The 27,774-nt window shown below is 39.4% G+C and overlaps 1 protein-coding gene and 1 long non-coding RNA gene across 3 annotated transcripts in view; both read left to right on the top strand.

Annotated features, from left to right (window-relative positions):
* The window catches only part of EXOSC9 (exosome component 9), a 260,026-nt gene that overhangs the window by 159,462 nt on the left and 72,790 nt on the right, over positions 1-27,774 (top strand). The window contains exon 1 of one of the 2 annotated variants that reach the window (XM_075751063.1): positions 11,060-11,063. The exons of the other annotated variant lie outside the window; for it this stretch is intronic. The gene's annotated coding sequence lies outside the window, so the exon portion shown is untranslated. Of the gene's footprint in view, positions 1-11,059; positions 11,064-27,774 lie in introns of those variants that run through there. 2 annotated transcript variants of the gene reach the window in all.
* The window catches only part of LOC142601647 (uncharacterized), a 195,592-nt gene that overhangs the window by 33,748 nt on the left and 134,070 nt on the right, over positions 1-27,774 (top strand). Inside the window, exon 3 of the long non-coding RNA XR_012835181.1 lies at positions 17,191-17,301. This is a non-coding gene — a long non-coding RNA (uncharacterized LOC142601647). The remainder of the gene's footprint in view (positions 1-17,190; positions 17,302-27,774) is intronic.

Here is a 27,774-nt window from a genome sequence, read left to right on the forward strand (position 1 = left end):
GTTTAAAAGATACTTTTTCCCCTGGAGTTGAAGAACACAAAGGTGAAGAAAAACAACTAAATGCAACCAGTTTGCCTTGAATATTTTTTCCTCTAAATATACTTTGCCTGCTAGTCTGCACAATTTGTAGGTAAATCGTGTAGAGGCTGATTCACGGGGATTAGTCGGTCCCAGGCAGTTTGTGTTTGAAGGGAATGTTTTGGTAAGATCTCACTTTTTATCTGTCACATTTTTCCAAGCTAAATATAATCTTACAAATAATGCTGTTATTCAAATGTCTTTCTTTTATGTCAAAATAAGGGTCTTTAATTATTCAGAGGCAGTTTCAAAAAGACATTTTCAAATCATTAAAATACAGAAATAGGTTGTTTCTGATCTGCTGTTTTGACTACTAAATACCTGTCATTCATTTAATAAGGCTATGCCACAAAGTATATTTGTTTCTCTGCCCTCCACAGATCAACTGTCACAGCCACTGCAACAGGAAAAGTCCCTTGGGATGTAGCCACACCAAGCAAATAATCAAAACAAGCAAGTTGTTTGTAAAACCAGTCCTGTAATCCTGGCTTACTGAGCATCAGTACTGCGCACCACTGAGCTTCAGTTTTCCATAACTGTCAGCACATTTGCCTGCTATTACTTCTCTGCCCCATGTTTCTCCCCCCCTAAAGCATGTCATAATAAGAAACAGGACTATACAACTCTAAGGTAAATAAATGTAAAATTTTTTCAGTCAATATGCAAGCCAGTTTTTGATGGCTCACAAGTCAGGAAACCCCAGAAGACTAAGCTCAGCTTTACAATTGCCTTTATTATTTTCCAGGCTGTACTATATGTAGGTTTCTCTTGCTCCTTTGGGCACACAGAGCGCAGAATACTGATCACTTACAGTTTCATTCAACCATCTCTTATTTACATAGCTTGCATTTATTAATAAATACAGACCTTGATTTTCCTCCATCTGGAAGCACAGCAGGTTTGGAAGTCACCAGCAAACTTGCAGTTGCCTTCCTGGGGTGGTGACCAGAGCTGCAGTGGCTCCGTTAACAAGATAAGTGGTGATAATATCCAAACATGTGCTGGTCAGTTGGAACCAACAGCCAGATTGACCCGGTTCGCAGCCATGTGCCATCATTAAATTAAACACATTCCTCCTGGTGTCTCATCACCTTCCCACACCCAGGATTCCTTTGTACTCTTCTGAGTCTCTAACGATTTAAAATAAAGCGAAGCTCAGACAGTGCAAATCTTTGATCCTCACAGCTGAGCTCTCTACATTGCCTTTTTCAGATCAGTCAACGCATTTATCATTGGAACCAATTTCTGAAGTGAAATGCCACATCCCATACTGAAAATGCAGTTTGATTCCCAAGCACCTCCACTTTAGGTGCTCTGGGTTAATGATGAAAGACACTCTTTTTCTACCTGGAGACAGCACAAGCAAAGCTGTAGGGCAAAAACCACACTATTTTCCATCCTTCTGAGCTTTCACACAGATTTACAAAACAAAGTCAATAATTTGGTTGATGCTGTATCTAGGAAATAGACCCCAGGCCAATGTCACAGCTCCACTGCCTATAAAAGGCTGAGAGATTCATAAACAGGTCTTGGAAACCAACAGCTATACTGGAGTCTGTGCCATGGGATAAAGATCTCCAAGCTGACTTTAACCTGGAAACCAGAAGCAGACTGAAGCAACGATAAGGCCAAAGAAATTAACCTGCACTGAGCTCTGTGCTGGCAGGGCCATGCTGCCTGCTCATTCAAAGCTAGCTCAGCATCCTACTGAGGTGCCACTAGTCTGCTACAGTAGTTACCCATATTTTTGTCTGTGTTTCTGGCTCACCAAGGAAGGAAGACCAACTATTCTAACTATTATTTTAAAAGGCATGCCATTTTGCAGGGGCTGCACTTCAAAAGTCTTATGCAGGCACTTGAACTTGGATTACTGATAGTTTTTGTCTGGTTTGGGGTTGGTTCATCTAACGCTAATAACTGGTTGTTATATGGCAGAAGGCAGATGATGCTTTCAGATGAATAGCCTAGGTATCAATCATCTGAAATGTTTCCTGTGAAGCATCTTATTTTGCTTTATTTTTTCCTCCTTTCTCTTCCTTTTTTCTCCTTCCATGAAATCACGATCCTCAGTGTAATCACACAATAGACTTGGCTATCATCAGATCAAGATGCGGTACCTTTAAGTGGTAAGGAGAAGCTTCACTCCTTTCACACTCAGCATGCTGCTCTTCTGCAGTTCATTTCTCCCACGAGCAGAAAGATGTTTTGAAGGACAAAATGTGATTACAATATTTCCAAAGGGAAAAAAAAAAAAGTCAAGCTATGAAGTTTGTCTGAAAACTTGTTTTCCTGAATGTTCCAGTCTGATTTTTTCAGACTGCAGATGTTTGAAACCTTAAAAACCCTTATGATTTTGCTCATTGCTAACTGGATTTCCATATTTCTGATGTGCATTGTTGTCATTTTGCCCCAGCAGTACCTTGTCTTTGGGTCTTCAAGACATTTGTTCTGCCAATCTAGATTTCATACTGGGTGATAACCCCAAACCATAAAAGTCTTCCCTGTCTCCACTTGGAAAATCTTTTAGCATTCATAAGGTCATTTCCCACTTGATTCTGCTGCTTCTAGTCACTCTACCTGCCCACAGTCTTGCTCGTTATCCAGTTGTTCTCTATAAAAACATATGCCAATTTGCTTTGGAAAATAAGACAGGACCGTATATGTACCAAGTGGCTTTACTTGCTGCTCCTACCACTCTTTACCCCACCTTACACCATTTGCTAAAGCTGCTAACACTGCAGGTAGCCATGGTAAAAATAAAAAACTATTTTTCTTTAGCTAAAGTACAAAAGGAGGAAATCTGCTGGGATCAAATTTGTCACTTGCTGACGCAGAATGTGGATCCTACGGGGAGACTTCATTGCACCGGCTATTTAGTATCTCAGCACCATCTACAAAACAGTTGACTTAACTGCACATCCCTTCAGGACAGCTGTAAAACTTATTAGCCTTAACTCTGGCATTGCCCCAAGCCACATCAGCTCCAGAAAGTGAAGTGCAGGGCAGGTAACGTTTAACGTCCAACAGTGCCCTGAGTTTCAGTATGTTGTCAATGTAATTAAAGCTGACCATTTCAGTGGGTGGTCGATGCTAGCATTGAGACACCGCACATGACAATGTGACGTACAGGAAATAGAGTCTTTGCCTGCGTAGTATGATCTCTCAGGATAGAAATAAAGAAATCAGTCAGAAATAGCAGCATTTTGTAGTGTGTAATAGGGATGTCCGCGTGGCGCTACAGGAAAGGTTAAGACTGTACCAAATAAACAACTCCAAGGAAAGGGAGATACGTATATTTGAATCGTGCTAGATCTTACCTTGTACTTTGCTCCTTCAGCCATCATTCTAACCATGGCGTACTAAAGATTAATCGATTATCAAATAAATCTGAAAGAAAACTTAAGGGTTTTATGGCATTTAGTACTTCCCAGTACTTGAAAATCTCGACCTGGTCATTCAGTCACGGATTTTTTTTCCCCTAGATATTTTTCTTGTTAGAGATGTACAGTTCATTGCACATTCTCCTAAAAGCCAGGAACAAAATTCTCCATAGACTCAGTAGACTTTTCCCTTCATGTGCTCACAAGCATTTTTCCTCGAGGTGATTAATACATCATTAAAACATTTCAAGCAAGCATCTTTTCTTCAGTTTTACACCTCATACCAGAAATCTAGTCCAGCATTTCATGTCCCATCCCCAGCAAGCCCCAAGAGGCCATAAATCACTTGTGTTATACCTGAGCCAGACCTCATTTATTCTCCCGGTCCAAGGTTCAACCTACAGCAGTTGACTCCAGCAAATACGCACTTTAAATATAAAATCCACAGGACTGTTAACAGCATATCTCTATATTAATAAAAAGAGGCTCCAAAACTGTCCTCTTTCCTTAGGAGTATGTTACTGTCCCAAATTTCCTGTTGTAAGGGGACAAGTTTGCACACAAACTTGCAGGTTAAGGATAATGGCCATGCAGCTTTGTATTAAGCTCATTAAAGGAAGCAAGCTAAGTGATTTAGTGATATTATGAAAGTTTTACTGAGAAGAAGAAAGCTAACAAATGTGTTGTGAATGAAATTCTAAGATGTTGTGAATGACAAGTTCTTGTAATTGAAAACACTATAGCAGAACAGTGGTAGACTGACTATAAATTTAAAGTGTATCATCTCATTCAATTTGTATGTTTCTCTGAGCAGAATTTTGTTCTGCTTGGTTATGCCACATGAGTTTGAATTTTACGTATCTAAGTAATTTTTCCATCCATCCAATAACTGAACAAAAGTAATCGAGAGTAAAACACAAAGTCAATTAGAAGGCAGAGACTGTTTTTAATCTTACCTATATTTCACATATTACAACTCCAGATAATTAAAATTCATTCATCAATAACAATGAAGCAGATAAACTGGACTTGATCTTTTTGAAAGACATGCAGAAACCTTTACACTTGACAGCAATTCATATCAGATTTTCCAGTAAAAAGGAAAGGACGCACAGCTTTAAGAGAGCAACTAAGTGTTTCCATGTGCCAGCACATCTTGATGCTTTGGTTTTATCAGTCACAATGCCCTACAGCTGCTGGTACAAAGCCCACAGTATTGAATGCAAATCAGTCTGAAACTCCTACTATAGCCAGTACCTTTTACTACCTATTGATGTCCATGCCCTGCTGCTTACCACCAGTTTCTACCTGAGCTGTGTTAACTCTATAATCACTCAAAGGCAGGCAGTACAACTTACAGGTGGTAATACACAGCAGCCCTTAATGAATTTGAGTACATCCACTTTTGCTGCTGCTATCCATGGAGATCTAAAGCCAGAAGAAATATAAGGAGTTCAGGGTCCTATGTGGAATGTCCGCATCCTGGAATAAGAATCCATACAGATCTCTTCAGAGAGGCATGACTGTGTGTAAGTCTACAGTCATTTGCAGGACTAATTTCTCTGGAAGCATTCTAATGAGATGTAATATATATGAAATGTAATATTCTGTAAATATGGCGAATTCCGGCAGATTGATTTGACATGGGAAAGGAAACTCAAGCAAGATGAGATCACCCAAGTTATTAAATAATGACCCAACCACAAGAATAATGTAATGAACTTTTTGGTCAACCTCCCTTGCTTTTCTTGTGCATGTAAAGCTGAAACAATGACCTGCTGTGATCGAACACAAAATAGTTCAAACTCTAAATAGGAGAGGAAATAAATACACTCTAGAAAGACCACAGTGCAGGCTTAGCATCTAGATACTTCTTTATGCTCTGACAAACAGAGCGCAAGCTTTGCAAAGACTTTCCCCAAAAAGACTGGGCTAAAGATAACACTGCCCTACTTTCAAGCTGGCCACAAAAACCTTTGCTGTGTGATGGTACTATGCTGTCAGAGAAGATACACACATGCTAAACACACAGGGACACAGTTTGGTGCCACTAATAAGCATCACAAGAATATTTGCAAGATAAAAACATGCTCTCAATGCTCAGTTCATTGTGCCTTATTCCCAGTTCTTAAATGACCTCATGAAGGAATACGACCTGGTAATAAAGTTTTATGGTAACTTGTACAGGACACTGGATCATCTGCCCAGTTATTTGCGTTGTACAGGTCATGTTTATGGGGGTTTTAAAGATTATTTCAACAAATACATTAGTGATGGAAAAGCCTAATTGTGTTAGCCCAAAGGATTATTTACAGTTACTTGCAATGCACGGAGAAATCCATTTAACCATTCCAGATGAAACATAAAATCAGAGCTTTAATTAAAATTTGATCTAGAAAATTAAATCAGACACTTTGCTCCATATTTAAAAAATAGTATTGAATCAACAGCTTTGTTTTAAAAATTTAATGACATTTATTCTGTTAAAAAATATTCTGAAAAACTCTTTTTTTAAAACTTAGAAGTTGCCAGAAGCAAGGCTCTTTAGAGTCAGAAGTCCAAGAAAAATACAAATTAAAAATAACTTCTGAAAGATGGTTTCACATCTGTATTTCAAAATCTCACCTGGAACACAGCTTTACACAACAGAAGATTCTAGTGAGGACTGCTTCTTCTCCCAGTGACATACAAGCAATAGTGCTTCTAGTAGAAATAATTCTAGGAGCATCAGAAAATGTGCATAAATGATTTATACCAAACAAAATTATTTTCATGCATGAGCTCAAAAACATTTTTTAAAAGTTTATGGCAATTACATATGTTCTGTAGCTGAGCCGATGTCATAAAAATCATGAGAAAGAAATCAATTGCAATGCAGAGATTAACCAATTCAGATTTCAAGTGCCTTAGGTTTCTCAATACCATTTAAGGAAAACATCAAATAGATTATATAATAATACATAAATTAGAACTCATTTCACTGAAGTTTATCCAAAATTGGCATAAGGATGATCAGAATGAAGACATAAGTTTGTAATAAAAAGAGCAAGTACTGATGCTGGCAGTGACTGTGCCATTAATAGCAATTCCCATCTCTGTGAAGAGCAGTTAGCTTTTGGCATATACCATTGGCTTCCTCAAACAGCTGCTTCTCCCCTTAGCTGTAAAATGCACAAGTGGCTTTTTAACAAAGATGGTTTCTCTGTCTCACTTTTCATTGATCGAACACGGCTAACATGCAAAGATAGATACGGTTTGTGAAAAAATCGTAAAAAAGAATACTGGAGCAGAGTAGGGGGCATAAAGGCTTCATAGCAGAAATTTCAGGCCTCTTCCAAGCCTTATTTCTACACTGCTTGCCACAAGGATGTTGCTGTGCCTACACAGATACTGCATTGGCAGAGATGCTCACTGCTGTACGTATGGTCTTCACTGCCAGAGAGCAACTATTCTCTTTTCACTTCCATCAAATTTGCACCTTCCTGGCCCTGCCGTTGCTCCTGTGCTGCCAATAGGCACAAGGAAACAGGGCACCAGTATCTCTATCTGTATTTCTGATAAATACATAGTTGTTGAGCTGCCAAAATGAAACAAAGGCAAGCAAAAAGTATAACTGTCTGAGTCAACATCAAAATGAACCCTGTAAAAACAGCAGACTGGCTGCTCATGGAAATCCAGCCACCAAAAGCAGTTTTCAAAGAATAAATGGGCAATTCCTTCCCATTACTGCAGGCTATTTCTGCTCTCACTAAAGTCATGGAGGATTGGCCCACAACCGCTAAGGGAGCAGAGAACTAGATCAGGGTTTTAAAAATTCAATCCACAATGTTAAAAAAAAAAAAAAAAAAAAGAAAAAAAGAAAAGAAAACCACAAAAAACCCAAACACAAACCACCTCAAAACTTTATTCAAACCCTAGAAGCTTAGTATTATTTATAGGCTGACAATAAAGAAGGATAATTCTTCTAATTCCCACAATAGAAACCTAAAGTGAAAAACAAATCCATACCCCTGGTACAAGCAGCATATACATGTGAATATGATGTCAAAAGCGAGATGACAAGGCCCTGCCACTCAGTGCACGAGGAGACAAACACCACATCTGGTCCAACAGCCCCCCTTCAAGGGAAGCACACTGCAGCAGCAGATCCACAGCTTGCTTTTCTGTAGGAACCTGGCTGCAGAATGTACATCATGCTTCCACTCATCAGTGAGCACATAAAAATTCTGCTTTGCTAGACCTATTTCCTAGATTTTTCCCTAAATTGAAATTCATATTGCTCTGTATCATTTACTTTTTTTTATTCTTCCTATTTCTATATAACCTACTAATCCTATTATTTCAGTTTTATAGCCACAGGAAGGAAAAATTTAGTTAAGCTTCAGCTAGGAAAAACCAGCCAGATATTCTGAGCTGTAGCAAGAGATGTGGAGCAAACCCAAATGAAAGTATAACTGACCAAACCATGCAAAGCACTTGCACAGTTGTTAGGTGTCACTAAAGCCTTCTGGAGAGTAGCGCATCACAATTTGTCATCTAATTTGGCAGTGATCGACCAAATCACAAAAAGCGATCTTTCTGTTTGAAGAAATAACACTGAACTGGGACTGAGAGACAACTGGACACAATTCTCCTTATGCCCCATTTCCAAATACCGTAGTCAGAAAAAATCATTTAGCACTTTACAAGCATGCAATTGTCAGCTGACAAAGCTTGATATTTTTTAATAATCACTTCAGACATCTTTGCCCAGAGAAAACTGGAGGGCAAATAATCACCTGTCACCACATTTTCATCTGTTTTTCCCTTACTACTCTGAATGATCCTATGTTTGAAATTTTAGGGAATTATATAAATGAATCACTTCACGAGAAGTACTAGTAGTGTATTTAAGTTACCTTAATACATTTTCCTTTATATCACACAGGGATTGCATTCCATTGCTATAAAAGGAGCGGAACTTGTCTTTGTGAACTGGTCTGATTCAATTGCATTGGTTTTTTTTTTTTTACTGTTAGTGAGTCATCCTGATATTGCCATACAACAAAACATACTGGACCATGAAGTAGCATAGTTAGAATAGCAAGAGTTTGGTCAGTCACCTTACCTCTAAGGGAATTAGGACATCATCTCAAAATTCATTTCAGTAATATTTTTGCAGTAAGTCAGGTAGGAAGTCTGTATAAAATGCATAAAGTTACTGAAAACTTTACTTTCTTTTTCAAGTTTTCCTAAATTATCTACTTACAGAATTGTCCTAGTTACTATGTATCTAGCTGCGTGTTCATCTTATTGAGGGCTTTTGGGGGTGATTTTTTTTGTTTGGTTTGATAGGAGGGTTGCAGTTGGGGTTTGGGGTTTTTTTTTTTTACTGATGAGGTTCCTTTCAGAGATTGCTTCAGTACTTTCCTATTCACAGATAAATTCTTACTATTATCTGGTATTCTGGGCTTACACGGGGCGATGAGAAGATGCTGTGTGCTGTTGAGAAATGAGGAATACATCTCTTTGAAAAGCAAACCTCTTTTTTGAGCCCTAGCAGACATTTTTAGGTGAAAATGTAAAAGAAAACTCTCACTGCTGTAGAACAGAAATTGGCTTCTCTCAAATCTCAGATGTAATTTGGAGAGGAAACATGTTTGTGAAGAGGGGAAAAGAGTATTTCTTTGACATTATTTAGCTGACAATTACTGATGCAAAATACTGCTTTTTTTGTAGTATCAGAAGAGGTCTTTGGGTGTGGGGCTATAGGACAGAAGGCTATAAATAATTCTAATATTAACCACTATCAGTTTAAGCAGGGGCTTTGGTCAAGCAAATACAAGCAATCTGCTTTAGAAAGGTAGTGACCCTTGAGTGCTAATGACACCGCTCGGCTGTGGGTGGCCTGAGCTGACCTATGAAGAGATGCAATCGCACAGCCACTGTCCCTCAGCCGAGATGACTCTAACTTTGAGATAAATCACTGCAATTAGATCACAACAGTTCATCCTACCACATTCTAGCATTAGAAGATTAATTCTGATTTAATTAGAAAATGACTATCATAATCTTCTGTTTTGATGACATAGGGATTGGTCATTTATCAAAGCTCTTCCGTATGCCAGAGAGCAGTGGCGTGCCGGAGGCACGGGCCCTGCCACCCAGGGTGGGTGTGCTGTGGCCCTGGTCTGTGAGGAGTGACCAGCAGTGTCATACCTTCCAAAGAATATGAACCCAAGCTAAAATGATGAACAGAAGGACTGAGAAGCGGAGCAGCCATCTCCCCAAGAAGAGAGTTACAGATTGCCTTTGTGCAATCAGTCTAGTAAATTAGAGAGTGGGAGGCAGGACGTGACTGCTTCCAACAAGTACACTGACATGAAATACCGTGGGCAATAAGCACTGCTCAAGCTGAAAGATGGCACTGGCCCAAGAAATGGGAACACAGTGGTTGATTTTAAACCGAAAATCAGCAGGTCCCTCATCAGTAGAGCAATGATGTCCTGGAACAGACAGGACAGAGGGCGATGGAGACAAGTCAGCTACTTTTAAGATGGAGTACAATACTTTTACAAAGGGAATTGGATGATGTGGTGACCGTGACAGCAAGAAACAGGACTCTGTCACCCAGGATGTCTTTTCAATCCCATGTTCTTGAATACAGACCTAAAACAAGGAAGAATTGTCTTTCCCTCCTGCTTGGATAAGGTACAAAAGTTTCCTACACAGATAACTACTGTATTGCAAACTCCAGGTGTGGGAGAACTGCCTTTCAGTAACAGACTGGCTGCAAAGCTAGACAGTGGTTTAGCAAAAAAGACAAAACCATCTTAATTATAAGGTTTCACTTTAAACATTTCAATCAGTGTAGAAATACCTTCCAGAAATACCAATTAGCTGCATCAGAACAGCAATCTGTTCTCATTTATGTCTATGTGACACTCAAAATCTCAATTTATGTTTCATGAGTTTCTCTGCCTCTTCTGCTAAGCTGTATTTTAGAAATAAATAGCTTTTTAAGTGTCAGTCAGGAAATTACAAAGCTGCCCCATCGTAATGAGAAACAATTTCAGCTCACTTTTTGATTGGACTTGCAGATGCCAGCCCTGACAGCAGCCAGCTTCACTGCTCCCACAGTGAAAGCCTGAAAGCAGGATAGCAAATACCCAGTGTTATAGCACAAGAAAATCTCACTGGTAGGGTTCAAATGTGTGGCATTTCTACCAGCTACTCACAGGGGTAGACAATAGACTATTTATTAGCCTTCCTGGACAAAAAGCAACTCTCAATGTTATAGTTTCTAGCTTCGTTCTCTTCACTTGCAAGAATATATTACCATTTCAAATATCTAACATTTTTCAACAGAAAGTTGAAGCGAGATTAGCCCAACCATAATTGAACAGTACTGAAAGCTGTTTTCAGTTTTAAAGTGCAGGCAGTGCTGACCAAAACCCAAGCTAAGATCCTACATTTTTGACAGATATACTCCATCTAGACACATCTCTCACCCACAGCTTCATTTTAGGAACTGTTAGGCCTTAAATCTTACTGGCTTCCCAAGACCAGGGCCTGCCCATGCCCTTCATTACAGTGCAATGTTTACCAGTACAGAGCTCACAGGAGATTTTGTTCTTCATCTGCTGATACTGCTAAGAACTATACCAGTGTTAATAGCTACAGATTAAAGAAAAGCATTTTCTCATAGATGCTATGAGTCTCAAGTAATTGGGGAAGTTGTGATAATGTAGGCGCATTAGGTATTTCAAACAATTTCAGAATGGCTCTGAGCAAGAGAAATTAATTCACGTTAAAGTATTCTTGGTTCCCTGATAATATACAATTCAAAAATAATTTAAAATCTGAACAAGATGCAGAGATCAGTTTCAACCAAGAGATGCAAGAGCATCCAGCACAAGCGGATTTGCTGAACACTGATAGTCCCTCCCGCAAACCCAGCCTGCTCACACTCAAACTCAGTTCAGCCTTCAGCACAACCTCCTTGGCAATGGTCAGGGCCCACAGGCAGAGGAGGTTTCTCTCCAACAAGAGGCTCCTGAGCAATGGAATCAATGCCAGCCCTTGCTCACAGAGGAAAGGCGGCGCACATTGGTTCAAGGTGCCATTCTTGAACAGAATATTTTAGGTTCAGTTCCTAGATTAGATTCATCCCATCCTGAAGCACACGTGTAAAACTCCTGTGAAAGTCATGTGTTAAGCATACATATTTCTCTCCATCAAGTGTAAAAGCAATGCAGGGTGATGTGCTCAGGTAAAGACATTCCAAGTTAGACCTGGGTGAAGGACACATTACAAGAGCTGATAACCAACATGCAGCAATATTGATGGACAAGTCTGAAGCAAATGCCTCCCTCCTCTGAAACTAAGAAAAAAGAAATTGCCAAGATCTAGAAAGGGAAAAGGCAACTTTTCTTCAGAACTCAGTATAAATTTCTACACAATGGATAAGAAAAAAAACCCACAGGAGAGAACATGAAAAACACTCCCCCTAATAAAGATGATCACAAACACTGTTCTCTCTGCAATTATTTATCTCAGCACCTGCTACCCATGTAAAAGTGCCTTTCATTTCTCACACATCCTACTAGGTTTTCAAGAACAATTAAACATTTACAGCCTGGTCTCATGGCTGGTTCTTTTTATCTCAGAAGCATCTTTTCCTTTACATGGTTACTAGACTTTGGACAAAGAAACATCAGCCAAGAAATCAATCACCCCAGCAAACTATTTTCTTTTCTTTTTTTTAAATTTTAAGTGGATATTATACCTCACTGCAGGCAAACTAAAATTTGCGTACTTGCTAAGTACATAATTAAAAGACTGTACCTGGTTTGATAAATATTCTTAATTCTCTTTGTACTTAAAGAAAACCCTGTAGTTTTATGTACTTAGAGTCCGTAGAGGGACTGCCTGCCCCGTGCGGGTCCAGTCCCCTCCCCAGCAATACCCTGAACCACACAGCATATCCATGGCAACTATGTTTAAGCAAGTTTATTTGATCACACAGACACAGATAATACCATACCTCATGTAATAAGGCTAGTTAATTTCTAGTCTCCTGCTTAAACAGCATGATGATATATACTTGGGCAATCAAAACCAGATGTACCACTATTCACACTCAAACCACTTGTGCTGTGGTGGTACGGACCAGTGCTTCAGCTCTTGCGACAAGTAAGGAATCCCTTACCACGCCTGGATCTGCACGGCCAAGATGATGAACACATAAGACCAGGCATCAAGCATCAGGAAATCACTCCCTGTGCTATGTAAAGTCTTCACATGCTTCCAGGATCAACCTTTTGGGGTTTTAGGCAAGTGATAAAATTGCACAATAATAATATGAAAATGGAGCAAGAAAGTAAAGTCCTGATATTCCTTTTTTTAGTTCTGAATGGTTCGGGGTAATGCAGAATGTTTCTGCAGATCTCTACCTCTAATTGAAGCTCCAGTTTTAAAGAAAAAACACAGTCACATAACTCCTTTACAATTCCAGGGCTTTCTGGAGCTTTGAGGATTAAGTGCTGGATATTGACTTCAAACGCTGCACACAAAAAACACTTCAGTCTCCTAAAAGCACCTTTAGTTTACTATTAAAAAAATAAAAACAAACCTATACAAAATTGAAACAAGTACCACCAGAAATCTATTCAGTGTTTATGTTTTATGGTAACTGACAGTCTGGTTAGAAATCAGTTCCTTGAACCATGCTGTATCTGAATTATTTCTTGTCAATCTCTTGCATAACTTGAAATTGAGATCTTGTTTAATCTTCTTGCAAATGTTAAAACATGTCAGAACAATAAGATTTAATTCTATTGATGTTTATAGTTCATTAACTCTACATCTTCATGCTGTCATTTTACCTTGCTCTTCGTTCTTTCTCATAAATAATGCTAGTTTTTCATAGTACTGAAAGCCTTGTTTGCACTCATCCTTACATAATGCTTCCCATCATTCAAGATTAATTTTTAGAAAACAAGAATAAGGCAACTAGATCTGACTAGAGCTAATTCTATAAATGCATCACTTTACTTGAGAAATCAGATGAAATTGTGTATAAAAAACATGTTTCAATGTCTATTACTTAGTTCTTTGGAAAGATGAATCTCTTATTCCATATTGTCTCAAAAGTGAAATGAAAAAGCTCGTTGTTCCTAAGATTGCCATTAGCTAATAAAAATGAGCCTGTCAGTAAATAGTGGCCGGGGATGCTCACACAGTTACCATAGACTACTGCTCACACAGTTACCATAGGCTACTAACTTAAAAACAGCAATCAAGAATAATTTCAAATCTACCAGAATTTACATGTGACCTTTCTTACTAGAAACTGGACACTAGCTTTGTAAATGTTCTCATCAGAGTAGGCATATAGATTGCATAAAGTCCTTAGGAATAGATTTTAGGATAGCCCTAGACAATTAAAAACATAAATGTCCCTGAAGCCTGCAAATTCATTTCTATCTTTTCTTGTATTCCACTTGACCCCAAAGGTTGGAAGGACTAGTAGGTCCACATTACTCTACACATTGAAAACCTGCATGAACCATGTCTAAGCCCTCACCACCCTTCTAAACCTAAGCTTACAGAAGCCCTAGTGACATACCTAACACAGACACACCTAACAATGAATAACATAATCCCAAAGAATTTCACCCACCAATTGTCTCCTCATGTTAGCCTTCCTGATGTCCTAAAGACACCTTTTGTGTCAGACCAAATTGTGGCAACCCATGCTGAACTGGTTGCCCCTACAGAAGGTATGTAATCCACCAGTAAGCTTTGCTGTCTGTCTACTGTCACCCAAAGCCTTAACCCGAACTCTCACTTAATCCTGCCTTTACACACACAAGCCCTGCTGTACCAGAACAAATCCCCATCCTGACTCTGCATGCCTTTCAGGATCCAACAACAAACTTAGGTGTTCAATCTGACACAAACCTAATCCCAAACTCAGCCCGTTTTCACAGCCTCCAACAGCACCCCCAAATTTATGTCTAGGTTTAACCATAGCCCTGCCATCACACGTACAGTAGTCGTTTTGCTTTCCAGAATCAGGCCTCCTCAGAGTCCAGCGAGCCTTTAAAGATACAGCTGTAATCCTGCTTCTTTAGCTTCTGCAGCACCAAACTGTCCCCCTGTGCGTTGTAGCCTTAACAGCTGCTGACTGACTCAGGTCTGGTCAGGAACTAGGCAGTAATCCCTCTCCTCTACAGGCAGCAGCCTCCATCTGCACCCTCTGATGCTAGCGAATCCCCAGCCTCCACCCCTCGTGCCAGACCAAGGCTCACTCTAGCTTTTGCCAGCACTGGGACCTGGGGCTGCCGAATGCCTTGCGGAGCTGAACCCCCAGATGAGCTCTATTGCTCCTCTGCTGTCAAACACTAGCTCTGTCTTGGCTAAGTGCATCTTCTATGCATCTTCTAAAAAGTGGCCTCCTGCAAGTTGAGTAAATTGTCTGTTTGGTGTCCTTAAAGCTCAGAGTTAATTACACAAAATATAAATTGAGACTGAAACAGCCAGCCACGGGGTGTACAAAGGGAAATAAAGCTATTAACATCAGCATCCTGAACATCTTAATTACAGAACTACACTGGAGGGGAGAACGAGAGACCTGTGGACTGAAAACTAATCATCAACAAATGAAAAACAGTCATCCCAAGTCTCACGTGCAACCAGTGGCAGTTCCAAGCAGCTGGTTTCTGTGGTGTGGTTACCCAGAGCAGGCAGAGATACCAAAGCCTGTGAGACCGGTGCACTGGTTGGAACAGAATTTCATGCTAAAGCGCTCTCAGCACCGTCCGCTTCTGCCAGGAGAGTGTTCAACCCACGGAGCCCCCAGGTTCACATACCGTATGCATTGCATTAATGGTATCATGAGTAAATGTTTCTCCCTTGAAAACATGTAATAAAAAGATGCTCTCAGTCATATGCTCTAATTTGGCCAGGAGCTGGACTCGATGATCCTTATGGGTCCCTTCCAACTCAGGATATCCTATGATCCTTACTGTAAAACATTTTCCTGCTGAATACAGTAGTTAATTTTCCTATAAGAAAATAATGCCAGTGAAAAGAATGTGCTGCTAGTGTGAGATTATAAAAGCTCAGGGAAAGAAAAGGGTAAATTTTAAATTTCTAACAATGCAGACTAGCAGATCATGCGTAATGTACAGAAGAGACTCATCTAATAGATGATTATTAGAAAAACTAGCACAGAAATTGGCTTCTTCACAATGTTGACCTGAACCATTAAATATCTAGTTAACTACTTAACAAGTAACTTGCAGAATTAATATTGGAGCTCTGGTTATACTAGGCATTCCATTAGTAATGTTATTAAATTCTGCTATAATACTTGCATGTCACTGAAGGCAAAGGTAAAACTTGTTATAAAGAAAAAGCATAGCAAACATGAAAGCATTTCGGTTGTAAGCATAGGTTGGATTTTTATATTCCTTGTACATCACATATATATACTTATGTCAAAATTGTACAGCCCACTACATTTGTATTAGGTATCATTCTACTGCCACTTTTTGCAAATATAAATGATTGCATGATGCAAAATGATGGAGAATTAGTAGGTCAGACTCTCCAGCCCTCCTGTGTGGCTATCATTATAAGATAAGTAATAACTACAACACAAATTGCATTTCTTTCAAGCTCCATTTTTGCATTGGTATAATCTCCAGCTTTACCAGAATTATAAAATAAACCAGCAGTGGTTGTTAGAAACGAAATACAAGTATCATTTGAATAGGAGGTCAGTAAGTACAGAGTGGACCCTGTACACATCAGATAAGTATCAGATTTTATATGGTATAGGATGAAATACATATTAAGTAAATATAGCCCTCCTCTTAGAAGCACACCTGTGAATGCAACAGGTCTTTCAATCCTAATCTAGAGCAAAGAAAACAGCCCCAAGATCAAAGTTAAAAAGAGAATCAAAACATCAGCACGTGCTCTGCCATGAGGGGACTGCCATCTCTCTGACAATTATTCACCTACTGCTAATGAGTTTCACCGGTATTCTGTATTTGGCTATTAGAAAATGGCAGGCCTTGAGGAGGTCATTTAACCGGGTCCTTTGTGTAGAGACTTTCAAACAGATTTCAATTAAAATGTGACCGAAAAGATCCACATTATCCATTTTTAAAAAAGATACACTCCCATCAAAGCTGAGCTTTACAAATGATACCTATAATAATCCAAGAGCCTTAATTGAAAGGTTAAATAAGTACTTGAACTTTTGAAAGACCTGGATCTTCTGCCGTATGAGTAAGTCCAACAGCGAATTTTTTCTGTTCTGAATGAAAATGTCAACAACAGCAGCCAAAACCAACCAACCAAAAAAAAAAAACCCCAAAACAAAAACACACCCCAGAATAAACAAGAAAAAAAAAAAACAATTTTTTTTTTTGAACTACTGAACTACTAGTTCAATTCAGAATTGCAAATGTATTTCATTTTACTACTAAGGAAAAAATGTTTTACAGAAGTGGAAACAAAGTCATTGAAAATGATTGAAAGTTAAATACAATAGAAACAATAAAATAGAAAAAGGCCATTTCAACATCATTTAGATGGGACCAGGTTATATTAAACTTTTTCTAAGACTGACCAGTTCCACAAAATATTTTGCTTTTTTTTTTTTTACAGCAGTAATAGTTAGCATAGAATCTGTTCCACTGATTTATTTTTCCATCATCTTTCACTAAATATGCAGGAAAGACAGCAACCAAAGCAGAGACAGAAGTATGACGATTAAGTTCAGATGACGACTACAAGCATCAAACTCCATGTTAACTATCACAGATTAACATCACAGAGTCAAAAGGTATTGTTTCTGCATTCACCTTATATAATCCTGAAGTAAAAGCTTAACTCAATTTGTAACACCAGCATAGAAGAATGGCATGCATTTTGTCCCGATTCTCCACTGCTGTACACCCTATGTAATTGTTTACAAGTGCACAACTGCATCCCGTAAAGAGCTGAAATGTTTCACAGCCACGCTGCACAAGTGTAACTCACTACACAAAGTACACAGAGATGACTAATTGGGCACTGAGTCAGCAATATCCGAGGTACAAAACATGAAACCTGTATTTTTTGGTGACTTCAGCGATAGAAGGCGGAGCATTTGGATGCAGCGGTTCCCCAGCTCTCAGCAGAGTGCTCAGGGTAGCACTGGTGTGTGCCCTTGCCCAGCCCTGCTTCTGCTGCCTGGCAAGCGTAACTGTTGCCCTCCCAAGAAATATGGCAGATCCAAGTCTTTAATAATTCAAAAAAGAGAAGACAATTCATAAAGTGCAGGCTCTGGAGCAGATCCTGACGTGCGTCAGTCACATCCCGACAGATATTAAGCAATTAGATTCCCACCTATGGGAGTTTAGCACCCCCCAGAACAAGCCCTGAGCGAGCAACAGAGGCTTAAGCGAACACATATTCAATATTTTTTATGTAACTGAATTCATTGCTAATGAAGGAACATTCAGAGAATGGGCTAATTTGTATGTTTATTGTGGTACTGAACAGAGCAAAAAGCCTGGGATTAATCCTGGTAACACATGAGTTTATTTGAAAGAATAGAACAAAACCTAAACAGATGTTTTGAAACCAGGGTAAATCTAACCCTATGCCTGCTTTCATGAATGCTCATTAACTTCCTTTCTTTAGTCAAAGTGTGTGTAAGCTTGCTTCCCTCCCCTACCTCTTACTTGAAAGCTCTGAAAAGGGAGCTGTCTCCCACTTGGAAGGAAAGCAGATCTGTTTCTGTTTTACTGTAAAACTAGGCTGCTCTGAAATCCCTTGTATTTTCCCCACAAAACCCAACATTCTCTGCCACTTACGCTGTCATCCTAACTCACTAGGCATCGTCCAATGAACCCTGTGAGGTCTCTAAGGGATTTTAGCTACTGGAAGCAAACATAAATTCTAATTCTTTATCTAAATATCTCTATTGCCACGCTCCTAAAACTCCCCCCTTCTTCCAGAGTTCACCATTCTCACTTGTGAATTTGTGATTACGTTTTCCCTACTTTAAATTCTCTCCCTGTTCTCAGTGAGCACCACCTCTTGCTTCCCCTACAAGCCTTCCAAGGCAGAATTGTCCATGCCCCATGACAATATCCCATGCCAGAAGAAGCTTTGCAGCATTTGGGTTTTTTGCGTAGTCAAAAGTGAAACATCAGGCTCTGTTAGCTTTACAGGAGGATGTAAGATTTTACAAACTGTGGGCTCGACTAATAAAATCCTGTAAAGTAGATTGAATCCTCTGAGAAATGTTCATCAGGAAGCCCCTCTCCTTCCCATGTTGTATAAGGCACATCAGTAGAGGAGGGCTAAACCTGAGGATTAACGGGTGTCGGCAGCTGCTATTTTGTATTTCAGATTCAGGCTTTCTGTATACAGGAGATAACGCTAAAGTCTAAACTGAGGTGCCATGTTTCCCTTCTCCACACAGATTTGGCTTTAACAGGTGTTAGTAACCTTTAATGCTGGGTCGGTGGCCAATCTGACCATAACACTAGCAGTGACAGAGAGAAACGCTGTTCATCCCAGTTTCAGAAAACTCTCTATAACCTGACTGAATGGGGCAGAAAAGTGCTGGGACTCGCCCAAACTCACCTGAAGCAAGAGATTCTTTCTCATAGAAAGCCACGTGGTAGGGATTCACATGAGCCCCCAGTCTGCAAAGCAATATGCAGAAAGCATCTCTTCACTTAGTTTACAAGTAGGCTGCACAGCATAGCTCCTTCTGTGGCTGGATAAACTCTTCACATAAACAACCTTGGTTAATCCCATTGTCAGTCTATTACAGCAATACTAAAGAACAGCTTTCTATGGCTTCCAGAAGAATGTTTTCATTATCTTTGGCTTGTACCTTTTAATTCCTTTTAGGCAATTACTAAAAGATTGCACCTGACTTCAGATTAGGTCCAGGCTGCCAAATCACCACAAGTGATGTTACAGTAATTCCAGAGCAAGCAGCCTGTGACTATCTGCCTTCCTCCTCTGCACATCATGTCTGTAAAGACATTCTTAGTCTTTACAGCTAGAGGTGGCAGAAAAGGTAGTTGCTCTGTGAAACGCATATTAAAACTGAATGAAAGTCAAAGCCAAGAAAGCTATCCTATCTCAGTTTGATAAAAAGAAATCCTCATCCAATTATACAAATTTCTTTATCACAGTATTTATCACTCTAAGTGTGAAAGAAGAAATATAAACAGACTGATAGAGAACCTCATCTAGTTGTGATCCTCTATAAACCTATAGGTTTATCTATACAGATTCTCTGTTACATAAGTCCTTCTATACAGCTAGCAAAGCTACTTGAAAAACTCACACATGCCACTAATTCTTTTCTGTCCAAAATGTGTTTGCTTTTATGTTTTTATAATAGCTGTAAGGGAAAAAAAAGACACACAAAAAAAGATGCCCCAGCCCAGGGAAATGGCATGCAGTAGACTCCTCCCTGCCTTCTCTGCCACCCGGGGGGTATCTCCAGGCTGGGCCCTGGCTCCCTCCCACTCCCTCTGCCCTGGCGCTGCCTGGTGCGGGCTCCATGCCACAGTGCTTCACCCTCTCCACTCCCTTCAGCAGAATGAGATGCTCAACACACAATTATGCTCAAGTCAGATCTAACCCTTGCTTCTGTGGCTAATACAGCTCACAAAATATGTTTAATTATTACAAACTAATGAGCTGTTTTCTTTGCTATGTCCAAATGTAGCAAAGAGAGAAGAGAAACAAGGGAGAGGGATGGGGAGAAAAAAAACAAGAATAACAAAGGTATGTCTAGAATAGCTCTTTGAAAAAAAAAAAAACCCTAAAGTTTCTTTTTATTTTATTTTTAAGTTTGCAAGCTAATATGCCCACAAAGTTAAATTAAACATGAGACTTGAATTAAAAACACTCTTATTTGCAGTTCATCTGCCAAATAATTAAAATCCAAGTACTCCCCCTCAAGGACAGAATATCCCAGAGTAAGTGGATTATATAAACAGTTTTCTGCAAAACAAAACAAGTATAACATATTCAGCAAAAGGCTGTAAAAGATGCTACAGGAGCTATGTTCACAGATCCCTGGATCTTCCCAAGAGACTCCTGGGTAGGGGTTAGAAAGCAAAGACAGAAATATATATCATCCTAGTGACTGATCAAATCATATTACTACAGAACTGGGGAAACATCTGAGTTTACAGAACTAAAAGAGGGGCTGGTTACATTCTTCAAGCAGGCACAGGCTTTATAGATACCGTTACAACAAAAGAAAATATTACTTCAGTGAAATAGTATTTGAAAGGAAAAGTAGAAGGAAAGGTCTAGAATAAATGAACTGAAAAAGGAATTTTGATATAATACATATTGCTGAAAGCACTAAGTGTGGGAGAATGTCAAAACTTAAAGTCAACAGAAGAGGCACACAAACCTGCTTTTTTTTTTAGGGAAAATGTTTTCAAAAGATTAATGTTACCAGTATATACACTAGCTAGTCACACTCCATAATGCTGACTTCAAAATTACTAAACTTATATTTTGGTTCATTCTTAACATACCATCAATGGGTTTTGCATAAAGGTGGCCAAAGCTGCAACCAGAAACAGAAGACAGATATCCTGTACGCTCTCTACAGCGAGGCCACTACCCTGATAGTACCATTAAAGGGCTGTAATTGTTGTATCACTAAATAACTGTATCAGTATGCTACTAATAAGATACCTGTTTTGAAGACAGGTACTTCTCACTCTAGAACAACACTGTTTTTGAGGTTCAAGTCTGCTTTCTAAAATTACATATAACTAAGCACATGATAAATTTAATTGGTAGAATAGCCACCTGTCACTGCTAGAAGAGCCTGAAAGTGGCAATCTTTCCTAATATGTATATTTACTGTGTCTTTAAAATGGGCTTTCAGCATCAAAGTTTTCACGTAACAGTATAACGAGCACAACCCTGAATTTTAAATGAAATCTGATAATGAGTATCCGAGGTTATAAATTTTAATGACAGCCCTTGTTAGAGCTGCATAAATAAGCTTCACCTGCTGAGATGTCCGGCAGTCTCTGTCAGCATGGCTTTAGCCTGCTGGCATCTAGGTGCCGTTCCAGGGCTGCTTCTCAGGTGCCACAGTTAGCCTCAGTGGCTGTCACTGCTGGCACCTTCCTGGTACAAACTCTTCTGAAAGGGAAATGATGGAGCAACGAAGGAACGACACTGAACTAATAAAGCACTCCTCATTTAGGCTACTGGAAAGCTCACTCACTGGCCCTAAGCAGGGAGGAGTCCTCATTGTGGAGCTCCAGCATCCCTCCCTCTTAACAAAGGTTGTTTTTCTTTATTGTACCTTCACCAGCTTTTCATCCAGCCTGATTCTAAAACAGGCCCAGCAATGAGGTGTCAGCGCTTTCCAGGAAACCATTTATATAGATAGTAGTTCTCATCATGATGAAATTTCATCCTGAATATTCAACCTAAACGTTGTACCTGGCTTAATTTCATCCCATTACTTTGGCTATAACCAAATAAATCGGTCCTTCATCTCTATTCTGCTTAATCCTTGTAACACATCAGTTCTTTCATTACCTTCCAATTTATGTTAGACTCCATCCCATTTGCCAAAAAATCTTTGTCTTAATGACATCTACAATCCAGTCTTCTAAATTACAAGGATGTATCTCAGTAGAAGAAGGGTTTGCTCCCTGCTTAGCAACAAGGTTCCCAGACTAGCCAAAATGGCTCCTGCGGCTGTTACACAATGTTGCAGTTGCCATCTATTAGCCCCTAGCAGCAAAATAACAGTAGGGAAAATAAGCATGTATATACATACCTTTCTTCTATGTGTTACAGAATTTATTTGTTTGTGGGACACACTGATTGTTATGCATGGGTGCATCAGTCATTTATTGCAATCATTGAACTCAGACATTATGAAAATAATCCTGGAAAAGAGTTTATGAGGCCAGCTAGTCCATTACCCAGCATCAGGGCATGACCAGTTGGTCATTTCTGATATATTCTAACCTTTTCTTAAAACAAACTCCAGTCATGTAGAGTCCATGACCTTCCCCTGTCAATCACATATGACAGTCTGTTCCCCATCACACTACTTTGACAGTATAACTAAAAGCAGAGCTGGCTTTGTTGAAAACTGAATGAGATTTGCAGCCTATGATACGTGATTCACAGAAACATAAAACATATTATAGAAGAGTAACAGAAAGCGTCTGTTCAATTTGTTTGCTTTAAGTCACAAAACTATGTTCCTTTTAAAGACTGTCAATGGGCAGCAAAAAAAGTTCCTCTTTGCCCAGTCCTGGCTGATGCTGTGGAGCCTCCAGAAGGAACTGAGATTACACATTGGTTTTGGCAGCATCTGGGCAAGTGCTAAAGGGAAAAGGTTTTTACGGACCAGAGGAGCACGGGCTGGGAGAGAGACTGAAATCCAGCCAGCAGCACCAGCAAAGCCTGGGAAACACAAAAGCATGCACAGAATCGGGTGTCTGAAGGGACAGAGAGGAGCCGAAAGGGACCCTGTGGGGTTTGTCAGCAAAAGTGGCTCAGAACAAATGCAGAAGGACCCACTGTGTTAAGACATGAAACATAGCATTACAACTCCTGCTTTATTCTGGTTTACCTGCCACTGAACTTTTTTGGTTTTAGTTTAAAAGGCTAATGGTTCTGGTTTATATGCAAATAAACACTGGCTTTTAAATCTAAAAAGCCCTTTTCAGCTTGTTCTCGTCAAGGAAAAGATCTAGGTAAATCTACCCCAAAAGCTCAGGATCTCATCACACATGCAGAAATGCAGACCTAGAGCACATCCCAGTGTGCCGGCACTGTACCCAGCACACGAGCTAGCACAGTTACAAGAAGCAATTATCACAGTACAGCAGAACACAGCAAGTGAGAAAAGCTGTTTTTTCTGCAGCAGCCTGTAATTCATGAGGCTGCGCTTCCACTTGAGAAGCGGAGATCCCTCTGCTCCCTCCACAAAGCCTTTCCACTCAGATCCTAAGCGTCTTACACTTCTCTTTCCAAAGGCTGGAGAAAAACTTGCTGCGCTTTCCTATTGTTCTCAAAATGGACTGCAGTCCAGGGTTCAAGAGCCAGAATGAAAGTCAAAAAAATACTGCAGATAGTTACATAGGATAACATCTTGCAGTCCAGCTTTTATATGTATCATACACAGAGCTAGTCTGAAGCTTACATATTAAATTCTGAATACTGCTGTGCAATGCTAACCAGAGCACCAAAGGTCACCTAATCCCCAGCCACCACCTGCCCTGATCTCTAGGCAGGCTGCTAGAGGAATGGCAAAACCGCAGATAAAGGATTTGTAGATCATGACAAAGTAACTAACAAACACCACTTTGGCCATACCAGGTAATTCCAGAGCCGACAGCTGTTTTGGATGGCATGGCAACAAGTTACCAAGACCGCATTTATGCAAGGCTATTTTAAATCTTCACAAGCAGAGAAGAGTGATGCAGATCATAAAGCCACAAAGGGACCTGCATCTGTATCCTCGTTGCTACTGTGCATGGAAATCTGTAATGTGACATCTTCATTACCATTACTGCTTTAACAAGCTAAATGAAAATCATCAAAGATAGATTAACATACCCGTCTTTTGCTTTGTAGGCATGCCTTAATATGATGTTACCGAGTATAGCTTTAGTGTCACATTTTAATCTCAAGTGGGAGAGAAATCGCACCTCTTACCAAGATATATAGGAGTTTAGACATAAAGTCAGACCCAAAAAATATATTTTGAGCATCTGTACATCTTGCTAGATGTGAAGCTTTAATTTTTTAATATTTCCAAAGAGTGCAATACAACTCCAGTATCGAGAGACTTCTTTCATTTCATCAAGCGTTAGACAGAGGCACAGGTGGTTTGGATTATGAGTCCTTTGTCTTCAGTCTTTATCAAACACTGCATGCAATCTACTCTGCAACAAAGCTCTGAAGTACCTGAAAGACACAGGTCTACAGGTGCACTGAAGTCAGAAGTCCCACACTGACAGGATATTAGAGAAATGTAAAACCACACTCCCAAAACATGTAATTCAGTAGGGAATGATTACTTCTATGTCCTTTTTTAAAAAACTATTTTATAAGACATTAATTTAGAACACTTTAGAGTACTTCCTTGTGACACTGATTGAAGTGCATGTAATTAGCCCTTCAATTTCCAATTCCAATACCCAGGTTATTAAAAGCCATCTTTGTGAATTCATGTTTGAGTTTTCTCAGTTTTATTCCATTTGTCTTTAACTTCAGCAAATTCTTAGTAAACAACTCAACAGCGACCAAATCCTTTCTTCTGGGCCAGCAATTCATACACTATGCAGAGAGAATTCATGCTACTTAAATCTTGCAATCAGAAAAGTTAGGAACTGTTTTGTGGGGGTTTTCTCATGTAAGCCAGTACAAAATTGAAACACTGCTTTTCACCAAAGCAGTTTTGCTACATTATGCATCACAGCAGATAATTAGAGCCACAGAGTAAGGCAAAAAACATTGTTTACTATGCAAAATGTCTGCAGCTTAAATCACACCCAGGGGGTGAGTGATTTGCACAATCATTAGGATTTTGAATGTTGCTCTGACAGATGTTTTGGGGAAAATAGTTTGAAAAATCCTGGAAAGATGTTTAAGCAATAAAGTTGATGCCTAATTTTTCCACCTTATAATTGTTTCTTGAAGGCATAGGAATTTATATACATGAGCCTGAAGTTTGGCTTCTAATTCCATGCTTCACTGCCAGTGCCTTTAAAGAGTAATGAACACTCAGAATATTCCAATGCTCAGACTTTCCACTAGGCTGATAGCTCAAGAGCCCAAGTTTCATTCTATTTTGCAAAGTTTCATCCTTGGAGTGTTTTCAATCAAGCAATCTCATAAGTAATCCTGTGACTGTGTTCTCATTAGACCATGAATCTCCACCATGTTGGCCTCATTGGGAAAGGGATCTCAGCCAGGATACGATCCCCCAAAACGTGTAAAGTGACAACAGTTCTCCTTCACAACACGTCATTTCATCACTACTGTTCTGCACTACTTTCTCTAAGGTAGACATATTAAACAACTGCTATACTAGACCTCTGTAGAACAGTATAATTTCTAGTACAAATAATTTCTTAATTTTGACTGCTTTCATTCAAATCTTTGCTTGTCCTTGATACCTTCAAATACCTCATTTCTCTACCACAGTCACTTTCTCCCACTCCCTCAACCCCTGCAAGACTGAATAGAGACCATGCAGGCTAACACTGGAATAGTATTACAGCCAGGTCCCCAAGGGCAGACAGGGGCCAAAAGGCCATTTTGCCAGATCCCACTATTTACGTGTAGGTAAGCTCAGTCTTCTGAAGCCCACCTCACTGAACACAGCACGCTGGCAGCATTTATCCTTTCATAAACCAGCAGTTCCCACCTATGGATGTCTGTCTGTTTCCAATATCCTGCTCTCCTTTAGAGACATAGTTTTACTCCAAACATTACTGGAGGTAATTGAAACATATAAGTCATTTACTGAATTACAGAATGAGTTCAGGATGCAAACTCCAGGGGCTAATTTTACACAGTAGAGCCCTCCTCCTTTCCTTCTGTAGTGCTGGCAAACCAGTGGTCTTTGAATATTTGATCACAGCTTTCTAAAGTCTCAGGAAACATCCTCAGTTTAACAAACAAAAAACAAATCCAGCACACACACACAAATAATCTAGCCACTAAATCATTTATTGCAGTCTTATTTTAAGCCATATGAAAAACAGAGACCTGCCACAGATCTGAGAGTCTCTTTTCATATTAGATCTGAGAGTCTCTTTTCATATTAGAAAAGTACAGGATACAGCAAGCATCTAAAATAGCAAGAGGACATTGAAGGCACAGTACTTTCACACCAGCTGGGATGACCTTTTCAGTAAGCTAGCAAGTGTAACAGAACGTGCTCTCCGGAAAATTGCTTTACTTCAATAAACAAGTTCCAGATCATCTTTCCTTAAAATTATGCATGAGAACATAAATGCCAGGGAAAACAAAAAAAACCACAAACATAAGCTTTTGCTGATTACGAATCAAAAAAACCCATACAATCAGAAATGCGGGACTTGAGTCAATGTTATTTTTGTGCAAAACCAAAACCGCTTCTACACAAAGCCTGAGCAAGGGAGAGGAGCACAAGGGAAAGTCTGCACTTTTCACAGCAGTTGTAAGTAAACAGAGAACTGATCAGGCTGCTCATTGCACTATGAAATGTCAGGAGTTTGCGTGACATCCTTTCAGACCAATATCCTGCAGATTCCCCAAGACCTCTTCTGTCCTCGTCCTTTTATGCCTGTTCTATGCCAACCAGCCAATTCCCAAACAAATTGCCTATAGCGTCTACTAAAATGAACCACCATAACAGCTGCCTTTACACACAGCCCAAAGAAACAGATTTCTTTATCTGGAATTTAATTTTGGATTACTCATTACAACACAACTCAGGCAGGAACTGCCAACAGCATGCCAACAAAAAGAGAACTGTGCATGGCATAATACTTAGAGAAAAGAAAAACAGCAAGTAGCTCTTTTGCAGCTATCCTAGGAACTTGCTTGATACAGTCAGGTTTAAAAGGACAGCTCAAGAAATATCCTGGAATTTAAAACAAACAACCAAACAAACAAAAAACCAAACCCAATCAACCAAAAAACTCCAAGTCCTGTTGGTAATCAGGTATTTTGTAATTCATTGTTAGGGCACAGCATCTATCATTTAGAGCCGTATGTTGGTTATTTCCATTTATAGATTCACCATGCAGATTAGCACCCTGTAGTAGGAATTTGCATCATTTGTGTTCAGTTCAGTTCACATAGGAATCTGCATGAATTTCTGAGGAGTTATTTAAATGAACTTCAAGTGGAGAAAATAAAATAAAATGTTCACCATTATTTGCAATCTGCTTTGGATAAACACCAAACAAAGTAATTTCTCTCTGTTTATTAATAATGCTTACTGAAGCTTGGCTTATAACTAGTCAGCCAATATGAGGCAATAGAAAGAAGTGACATTTTTGCATTTGACTTCTTTGTTTGCACAAAGTAAAACAAAGATCCAGTCAGACCTTTTGGAAGATGTCAGACGCTTTGATGTGGGGGTTAAAAAAGCAGCTTTTCCCCTTCTTACAGTAAGAGCATTTTCAGAATATACATTAAATTGTCACCACCATACTTCTCATCACCATTTCCTACCGTGCCATTATTACAATATTACTCATACCTTTATGTGCCATCCATAAAATTGTGACAGCTACGAAAG

This window comes from Balearica regulorum, chromosome 4 (genome assembly GCF_011004875.1).
Source record: "Balearica regulorum gibbericeps isolate bBalReg1 chromosome 4, bBalReg1.pri, whole genome shotgun sequence".
Lineage (NCBI taxonomy): Eukaryota > Metazoa > Chordata > Aves > Gruiformes > Gruidae > Balearica > Balearica regulorum.